The sequence below is a fragment of the Dama dama genome, chromosome 5 (assembly GCF_033118175.1).
Source record: "Dama dama isolate Ldn47 chromosome 5, ASM3311817v1, whole genome shotgun sequence".
Classification (NCBI taxonomy): domain Eukaryota; kingdom Metazoa; phylum Chordata; class Mammalia; order Artiodactyla; family Cervidae; genus Dama; species Dama dama.
Window position 1 is genome coordinate 115,130,083 of NC_083685.1, and position 10,188 is coordinate 115,140,270.

Genomic DNA, 10,188 nt, shown 5'->3' on the forward strand with positions numbered 1-10,188 from the left:
CTGAAAAATTCTGTCAGGTGCTTTGCTAAAATTTAGTAGACAGTTTGTATAGCAATGTCTCCATGTACCACTCTATCAATATGGAAATGAGGTCAGTTTGACCAATTATCCTTAATAAGACACATTGGCCATGAGTAACATCTGCTATTTTTGATAAGGATGCAAAACTGGTGGCTCAAATGGTGAAGAATCCACCTGCAATGCAGGAGATCTGGGTTCGATCCCTGGGTTGGGAAGATCCCCTGGAGAAGGGAAAGGCTGCCCACTCCAGTATTCTTGCCTGGAGACCTCTATGGACAGAGGAGCCTGGCGGGTTACAGTCCATGGGGTCATAAAGAGTTGGACATGACTGAGTGACTAACACTTTTCACTCTTTTTTTCAAAACCTAGCTGACTACAGGTCAACAGCAGACCTACCAATCTGTGATTTCCAGAATCCATTCTCTGTCAGATCTGAGCAATGTTTCCCCATGTCCAGTTCTTTTCCCATGCCTCTCAGCTTTCTGATTTCTCAGAAAGTAGAGGTTCTACAATCAGACTGGAAAATTTTCAGAAACATTTAGTTGGCATCAAGAGCTCATGCAAAGCAGTAGGGCTCTCCTTGGGTACTGCATTGTCTATCTTTGGTCCCAATTATTCCATAGTCATGTTTGTTAACCTTTCCAGGTTGAATATTATTCTCTTTAACAAAGGAAATGGAAGAAAATTAGGAGAAATAAGGCTTTAACTTTTTTCAGTCTTTTATTACCATCACGTCATCTGCCTTGAACTATTATTCTTGCCCTGACAAAATTTAGCTTTGAAAGCCTGCCTTTGCTACATTTACATTTTATTATAAGCGCTCAACATTCTGAGATACAATACTACTTACTACTGATAATAATATGAATACCACTTAATGTTTATTGAATACTTACTGTGTTCTAGGCACTGTGCTAAATGTCTTACACATATTCATCTCATTAATAAACATTTCTGAAACGATCCATTCTTATACTTTGTCCTTTAGTTTTGTTCATTCACATCCTCTTAAAATCTGAGTCTAGTCACAAGCTCCTGGTGTAGCCCTTGCATTTATTAAAAAGCTGTACCTCCTTATTTTTTTCTGGGTGGGTTGGCCCTGCCTCTGAAGCTGGGATGACCCGGGTACAAAGGAGTCCTGCCTTCCAAGACCTGCAGCAGGGCTGGTTCCCTGGGGCTGGAGGGATGATGCAAAGTCTTGACTCAGGGAAACTGATGCCTTTGCAAGGGAAGTTCAGTTCAGTCGCTCAGTCGTTTCCAACTCTTTGTGACCCCATGGACTGCAGCATGCCAGGCTTCCTTGTCCATCACCAATTCCCAAAGCTTACGCAAACTCATGTCCATCAAGTCAGTGATGCCATCCAACCACCTCATCCTCTGTCGTCCTCTCTCCTCCTGCCTTCAGTCTTTCCCAGCATCAGGGTCTTTTCTAATGAGTCAGTTCTTCACATCAGGTAGCCAAAGTATTGGAGTTTCAGCTTCAGCATCAGTCCTTCCAGTGAATATTCAGAACTGATTTCCTTTAGGATTGACTGGTTGGTTCTCCTTGCAGTCCAAGGGACTCTCAAGAGTCTTTTCCAACACCACGGTTCAAAAGCAGCAATTCTTCTGCGCTCAGCTTTCTTTACAGTCCAACTCTCATATCCATACATGACAATGTAAAAACCATAGCTTTGTAAGGGAAGGGAGAAGCTAAAAATTAACCAAGGAAGGGTGCCAAAGGTGGAGAGGCAGGCTGAGCATCAAGACCTGGAATGCAGGGGAAAGGAGTCTGAAGGTTAAAGTCTGGGAAGCTTGGATCTGGTCAGGAAGCGGAGGGAAGGAAGTCCTTCCAGGTGGGGGCCAGTATGAACTGATCTACGAAGGTTCATTTTAAGAGTCAGTTTCAAAAAAAAAAAAAAAAAAAGAGTCAGTTTCTCTGGGCCAAGGGATGCCCAGCTTGCTGATAAAATGGTATTTCTGGGTATGTCTGTTGAGGGTATTTCCAGAAGGGATTCGCATTTGACTCAGTAGACTGAGTAAAATAGGTTCATCCTCACCCACATGGGCTGGCTGGCATCATCCAACCCGATGAGGGATCTAACAGGGCAAAAAGGTGGAGGAAGGGCAGATTCTTTCTCTTCTTGAGCTGAGACATCCATCTCTCCTGTCCTAAGACATCGGAATCGGAGCTCCTGGTCCTTGACCTTGGACTCCAGGACTTACTTACACCAAGCTGTCCCTCCTTTGGCCTCCTGTATGCTGCCAGGCCCTGGCCCTCCAGCTTACAGACAGCAGATCATGGCCTATCCCAGCCTCCATCATTGAGTAAACCATTTCTCACAATAAATCTCCTCTCACCCATCACTCTGTATCCTATTGGATCTGTTCTTCTGGAGAACCCCGAGGTACCATCTTTTCTTTTTCTCAACAACGAGGATCAGAAATGAGTCCAGAGGAGTGGCCTCACTCCACCACTTTCTCAGCCTGCTGAGGACTGAAGCCAGCACCAAACAGGCAGGACCTAACAGGACACTCTACTTTTAGCAGAATGGTTCTTTCTTATGATTTCCTGAGAGCCAACTTTCTCCTCACTCCTGAACCTTGACTCTGTTCCATGATGTGATTTGCATTAAAAAAAATATATATATGTATATATATATATATATGTATACATATATATATAGCCTCCTCACTGTGCTGTCAACTCTTGAAGATAAGGGATTTTTTTTTTTTTTTTTTTGCAAAATTGCCTCCTAGGACTTAGTGCTGGGTAGGTGTTTAACAAATATGTGTTGAATTCGTGAGAAATCAAAATGGTCCCCTTCTGCTTTTCTGGCTGGGTCATGTAGACAAAAGTCTCAGGGCAATATCCTGTCTAGTTCTTTCTCCTTTCACTGATCTTAGGAATTCTCCGCGATTCACCCAGTCTCAGATGTGTGGATTTCCAGGCAAATGATTTGCACACAAAGACTGCTCAATATTGTTACTTGTTCATCTAAACAGAGACTCCAGAAGAGACTGCTGCTGCTGCTGCTGCTAAGTCGTTTCAGTCGTGTCCGACTCTGTGCGACCCCATAGATGGAAGCCCACCAGGCTCCTCCATCCCTGGGATTCTTCAGGCAAGAACACTGGAGTGGGTTGCCATTTCCTTCTCCAATGCATGAAAGTGAAAAGTGAAAGTGAAGTCACTCAGTCGTGCCCAACTCTTAGTGACCCCATGGACTACAGCCTACCAGGCTCCTCTGTCCATGGGATTTTCTAGGCAAGAGTACTGGGGTGGGGTGCATGTGCCTTCTCCACCAGAAGAGACTAATACACCCCAAAGAAGCAAATATTTCCCTTTTTATGGCTTCCCAACGCAAAACAAACATTGTAGGTATGAGTATGCAGGAGGCAGTTGATAAATATTTGGTGACTAATTAGGCAGTATAAATATGTAAAAATGTAAATTAGAAAGAAAGAGAGTTGCATTATAGATAATCAAATAATGAAGTTATTCAGGATGGTAGGCTCTACCTGAGTTCTGGGTATTGAGGAGGAAGCCGGCAAGGAAGATCTTCCAAGTAATTAGATTTCAATTAGGATAATATTGCAATTAGCCTGGGATATTAGAGCAGCTATCTTCTATTCTTAGAACAAACTCCTGGGGGATTTTAGGTTGGGTGGTAAAAACAAGTTGTCCCAGGAATAAATAAATTCACTAGGAACCACTTCTGAGTGAACCCTCCCTGTGTGGCTAATAGAAGCGCAACCATCTTTGTACACTTGATTGGGTTGCTTTGTTTTGTATCAATGACACTTAAACACAAGCATGAGAATCTGGATGTCCAATTAACAGAACAGCGCTCAGGAAATGAGAAGTTCTCAATTTCAGAAAAATCAGTGATTTCAGGCAGCACAAGTGTCTTCTACCTCATTAGGGCAGACAGCCTCAGCCTCCAAGTTCTGGCTGACAAGGACTTGCTGTGAAGACCAGCACCAAAGGGACTAAAAAAATAAGATGCTCAATTATCTTGCCAGTTATTGAGATTTTTTTTTTTAATCCATCTCACTCCAACAATTCCATTTAAATAGCTCAATTTCCTGTGTTTTAATCTGCTGACAGATCCAGGAGGATGGGCTGTTTGGGGGTGCCTGCTCTCCCTGGTTGGGATCGATATGGTTTGAAGGTTCAAGGTCCTCTCAGCCTGTGACAGCCACCAATTCTTGCTCTTTGACCCCTCCAACCAGCAGATTTTCACCTCATTCATTCCATCCCATCCACCACGCTTCTTCTCTTTCTTCTGTGACAGGAGAGGAAAGTGCACAGAATTTTTTTTGTCAAAGGGCCTCAGCTGGAATCTCATCTGGCTCACTGCCAATTAGTTAGGTTCTAGTTTTCTGAGGCTCAGTTTCTCTATCTATGAAATGGGTACAACAATATCGTCCCAAATCACTCAGAAGGTTTCTGGAAAGGGCGGTGCCTATGTGACTCACCTAAACTTTATAGAGCAGTCTGGGTGCTGGTGTGGAGCCCACAACCATTACCAGAGGCTAACTGATGATGATAGCCCTTAGGACCAGCCCCAGAAGCCTCCACGTTGAAGCAGGGTTCCCTGTAGATGGCGCTCTGGCCCGCAGAATGCGGCTTGTGATAAACGGGGCGGGTTGGGACCACACCGGGGAGTTTGACAATCGGTGGGTCCAGCTCGAGTTTCCACTTCCTGTATGTCCTGAGTGGCCACTTCCGGTACGTACTGAGTGCGTGGCCTCCCACCGACGCATTTGGTTTTTCATAGCGCCGTGTGTGCGTGCTGGGTTGCTCAGTCGTGTCTGATGCTGTGACCACATGCATGAACTGTAGCCCTCCAGGCTCGTCTGTCCATGGGTTATCCTGGCACGAAAAGTGCGGTGGGTTGCCATTTCCTTCTCCAGGGGATCTTCCCGACCCAGGGATTGAATCCGCATCTCCTGTGGCTCCTACATTGGCAGGCGGATTCTTTACCACAGAGCCACCTGGAAGCCCTCTCATGGGACCAGTTCCCTACTAAATCAGGAATCCCCCTTTTTGCCTTTTCTGCCCTTTCCAGTGGATGGAGCCGTGGGTCTCACCACTTCCTCTGCCCAGGCCTCTCCTGCCTGCCCATGCCCTTTGACCCCTGTGAGCCCCTGCAGCAGGCAGCCTGTCGGCAGCTCTTTCAATGCCTTTGGGGCCTATTAGCACTCAGCTCACTCCCCAGGCCCTCTTCCCTTGTGATGAAGGCTGCCGTCTCTACTCTTGGAAACATCCTTGTTTTGACTTCATTTCTCATATGAGATGGAGCTGTGTAGTCTGAGAAAGCATCTAAGCCAGGGCCAAAAGAGAGGGGCTCCAGGCTTCCTGTGTTACTAAGAAGGCAAAGGCTGAAGGGCATGGCTTGGCTCCAACAGGGGAGGTCAGACCAGAATGCCAGCCCACCAGCCAGTGCTGTGTGACCAGGGGATGCCCTCAGCCTCCCTTCCCTCCTACACGGAGAAGAGAATAAGACCTACCCTCTAGGATGCAGTAACAAAGACTCAACAGGGCAAGCTGAGCAGTGGGCTTGGCAAGGTGTTAGGCACAAGGTGATATTCAAATGAGGGTGATTACTATTCAGTATGGAGTAGAGGTGATGGGTTGGGGACCTCTGACCAGGGAGAAGACAAGGCTAGCTAATGAGCAAGGACTGTGGGAGGGAAGTTACAGTGGGTTCTGGAGAGGCGAGTCCTTGGTGGCCACTGTGGGGACCCACCCTCACTCAGCTGACCCTCTGGGAGTGGGGGGCCAATGGCTGGGATCTGGGCATAGGGCATGGTGAGCCAACTGTCTGTCTAGCTTTTTTTGCGACAAAAAAGAGATGGTGTCAGAGCCTTTGAGAGCCGAACTCCTTTGACTTGTAGCAGGCAGCAGAGACCAAGGCCCGCTGGAGACTGACACCCTCCAGATGGACAGCTCTCCGGCCAGCACACTTCAGGAGCCGGTGGGCGCAGGGTCTGGTGTGCAGAAAGCCCATGCAAAGGCTGGAGGGCCAGAGCCTGCGCTGAACAGATCACGAGGGGATGGGCTCCCTCCTGGTCAGCGATCCCTGCCCCCCAGGGGTGCTATCTCCTCTGTGTCCCTTGAAGATATTCCCTTCTCCTGCTGTGGGATTTCTCACCCTGCATGGTTATAGGAGCAGGTTCTTCTGGGTTCGAAGCCAGCTGCCATGTGCATTAGCAAGTTGACTTTGAGCAAGTTTCTGAGCCCCTTTTCCTTCAATTTTCTCAACTGCAAAATGGAGTTATGAAGGTCCATGAAGTTAATATATATAAGGTGTTGCAACAGGGCCTGGTGTTTAACAGGTGTCTATAGGTGTGATCTGGGACCACTGTGTGTGTGCCTGGCGTCCTTGGGGCCCCAACATCTCATCTCCCATTTGAAAATCAATCTCCCTGTCTCTCTCCCTTAGCATAGTTTTCATTCAATGAATATGTATGAAGGGCCTGCCATACGCTAGGCATTGGGGAGGGGAGGATGTTGGGGACGCGGAGATGGGATACACAGTGAACCCGGGATGGGACTCTCCAAAGCTGTGATTTGTGTACCCTGCTGCTCTTATCGTGGTGGTGGAGACAGTGACTCAGGCCTTGAAAACTAACCCGACCCAGCCCCCAGAGAGACAGAGCTGCCTCAGCCCTCAGCCTCCAGGGAGAGCTGGCAATTCTAGGGGAGGGAAAGGGGCTGCTGAGGAAAGCTGGGTGTCTGTCTGGGAGTCACTGGGGCTGGTGGCTGACAGCAAGGCTGTCAGCCCAGGAGTCCTTCATCCAGGGACCGTGAGCCTCTGCCCTGCTGACGACAGAGCTGTCACTCACGGAAGCTGCAGGACCAGACACTGCTGTCTTCTCTGACAGGGTGACATATGCTACAGGGGCCCGGGGAGCTCTGAGGGGAGAGCTGGGTTACCCTCCCCCAACTCAGGTTCACACGGGTGAACCCCCAGGGTCTCACAGAAATGTCCTGACACAGCCCCGTGCCTTTGCACAGGCCAGTCCCTCTGCTGAGCCTGCTCTCCCCTACCTCAGGCCTTCTCCATTTGACGACATCTCAGGTGTCCTTCAAGACTCGGTTCCCGGGACCCCTCCTCTGGGACGCCTTCTTCAGGGCCCCAGGATGGAAGGAATTCCGACCTCCTCCACGCTGCTCTGACGTCCACGGTGGTCACAGTGAGTGATGGTTATTGGTGTAGGTGTCTGTCCCTCCTGCCATACACAGACAGGCCTCCCCTCTCTCTGTGTCCCAGGACTGAGCGCATAGTTGACACCCCACAGATGTGTGCTGAGGAGTGGATTGTTGCTGCGGCCACCACCCACCGGCACAGTCTTGACCCTGAACAGGATCCAGTTCCTGCCTCATGCCTGGCCAAGAGCCACAGAATTCCTCTAGTGAAGGGCTGGGGTTTCAAAGGCCCGCTGGATAGAAGGATCTAGAATGAGGGGGCATCTTCCTAGTGAGGACCCACTCTAAGCTCTTTTTTTCCTAATGAACCAGAAGAGACTGTTTGGAATTATCTCCAAATGTACATGATGGATTTGAGCTCTGAGCTAGCTAAGCCTCTTATTCCCATCTGAGGTGACCCGCAAAATGTGAACTGTACCCACCAAAGAGGGAAATGAGACAGGGTTTCCCAGGCAGAGATCCAGGGAGGCCTCCCACAGACCACAGAGGGGGAAAACAGAAATCAGCTTCATTTCAATTTTGTAATCGGAGACGCAAAGTGTTCCACATGTTTGCTCTTAAGATGGAGAAGAGAGAACAGAAAATGACAATAAATGAAGGAAGCAATTAGAAAAAAGATCCCTCCCATTCTGCAGGAAGAGGAAAGAAAGGAGGACAGAGTGCAGAAATTATGACATGAAAGAAGAGAGAGGCCCAGAGAGAGAGGGTCTTTGAGAAAACCGGAAGAGATGAACGTAGAAATATACACACCTACATACACACAGACACATATACAGATACACAGACACACACACAGAATACAGACACACACATAGACACACAGACACACACACATATAGACACACAGACACATACAGACATACATACACAGACATATAGACACAAGCACACATACAAACACATAGACACACACACAGACATACACACAGAATTTAGACACAGATACATAGACACAGACATACACAGATACACAGACCCACACACACATGCACAATGTTTGATCTCATCAAAGATATACTTTCTAAAATTTGTTGTTTGTTGTTTCTACCATTGAAGTAGGCAATTTGGACCTATTTCTATGTTGTTTTCTGACCTCTAGAGTGAAAAGTTGTCAGTGAAAAGTCTGATGCTACTCTTTGTATTGATATCTTTTTCTTAAAATCTTTTCTTTTCCCACCTCTGGAAACTCTTAATATTTTCTTTGATCTCCATGCGCATCACCATGAAAGCAGTGTTGGCCTCCATCCGTTCATGTGTTAGATGCTCAGTGGGCTTTAAATCTGGAAATGCAAGTCCTTCAATCCTGGGAAACTTTGGTATTATTTCTTTGATAATAAATTCCCCTCCATTTTCTCTATTCTGTCTTTCTTTTGTTGTGCCTTCTAGGTAGAGCTTCTATTTTCTCTATTTTTTTCCTCTCCGTTATTTTCCATACTTTTTTTTTCCACTTTCTGAAAGATTTCCTTGCTTTTATCTTCCAAACCCTTCCATTGACTATTTTATTTCTGCTATCATATTTCCAATATCTGAAGGCTTTCTCCTTTTGTTTCTGATGATTCCCTTAAAGAAATGTTTTTATTTATTTATTTGGCTATGATAGGTCTTAGTTGCAGCATGTGGGATCTAGTTCTCTGACCAGGGATCAAACCGAGCCCCCTGCACTGGGGGCATGGAGTTTTAGCCACTGGACCACAAGGGAAGTCCTTGATTATTCCCTTTTTTATAACAGTATTTTGGGAGTACAATTTATATAACATAACATTCATCCATTTTAAGTGTATGATGCAGTGATTTTTAGTAAATTGACAGAGATGTGTAGCTATCACCACTATCTGCTTTGGATTTTTCCTTCTCGTATAGTCTTTTGTTCTAGTTTCACCAGTGAAATCTCTTATCTCTCTAAAGATATTCATGACCAATCCTTTGATGTTTTCTTTCCTCCAGTTTCCTCTCTTCAGCTGTGGATCCGCTGGTTTCAATTCCTGTCTTTCATGTTGGAGACATTTCTCAAGTTCTTGGTTGTCCTTTGCAGTCCACTAATATTTAAGAGTAAAGTATTAAGAAGCCATCTGTACATTCTGTGTGTGGATGTCATTTGTCACTTGATGAGTTTCACCATAGCAGCTATATAGGGGCCATTTTTGAGGGGCTCCCCAAATGTCGGTAGCCGGTCTTTTCTAGGGGCTGTTGAATTTCTCCAAAGAAGAATCCAGCAACAGCCTCTCTGGGGTGGGGGTGGATGAATGGGTGGGGTCGTGCTGATCAGTTGCCAATATCCTTGGAGCTGTGTGCCACCGGGGGCTGGAGGGGGTAAAACCATTTGTAGATAGGCTTTCATTTAATCCTCCTGTTTTCCCTCTGGTGCTCTTCTTCTACTGTTCCCATTGATTTGGGCTTTAAACTCTCAGTTTCTCCACTGAATAAACCCCCTGCTGGGGTAGGGAAAGGTGATCACCTGGCTGCACCAAATGGGTGTGGGGACCTGGGGTATCTTTCTACTGATCCCCCAGTTTCCAGTTGACCTGAACATGCCCCGTTTCCAGTTCTACAACTCAACAACCTTGTCTTCTGCAGTCCCCAGTCAGTGCTGTAACCCCTGTGTCTTGCCAAAATCCCACAGCTTGAATTGACTCTGTTCTCATTAGCATCCCCCTGTGTAGGCACATGGTATTCAGATTTCTCAGCTCTGATAATTCCTCCACCTGCTTTCCATCTTCCAAAAATCTGTTGGCATCTTTTGTCTTAGTTGTTTTTTCTCTCATTCTTTTCCTTCTTGTGGGCTTATAACCTTTTTAATACCTTGACGCACATTTTAGTGGAGTTTCAGAAAGAAACAATGATAAATCCATCTGTTCAATTTACCAGGTTTAACCTGTGGGGTTAAAGATTTTTTCACGCTATATGGTGTTTTTTTTTTCAGCTATGGACATAAGGAAAAACAAGAGGAGGTCTCCTGTATGCTATACCAAATA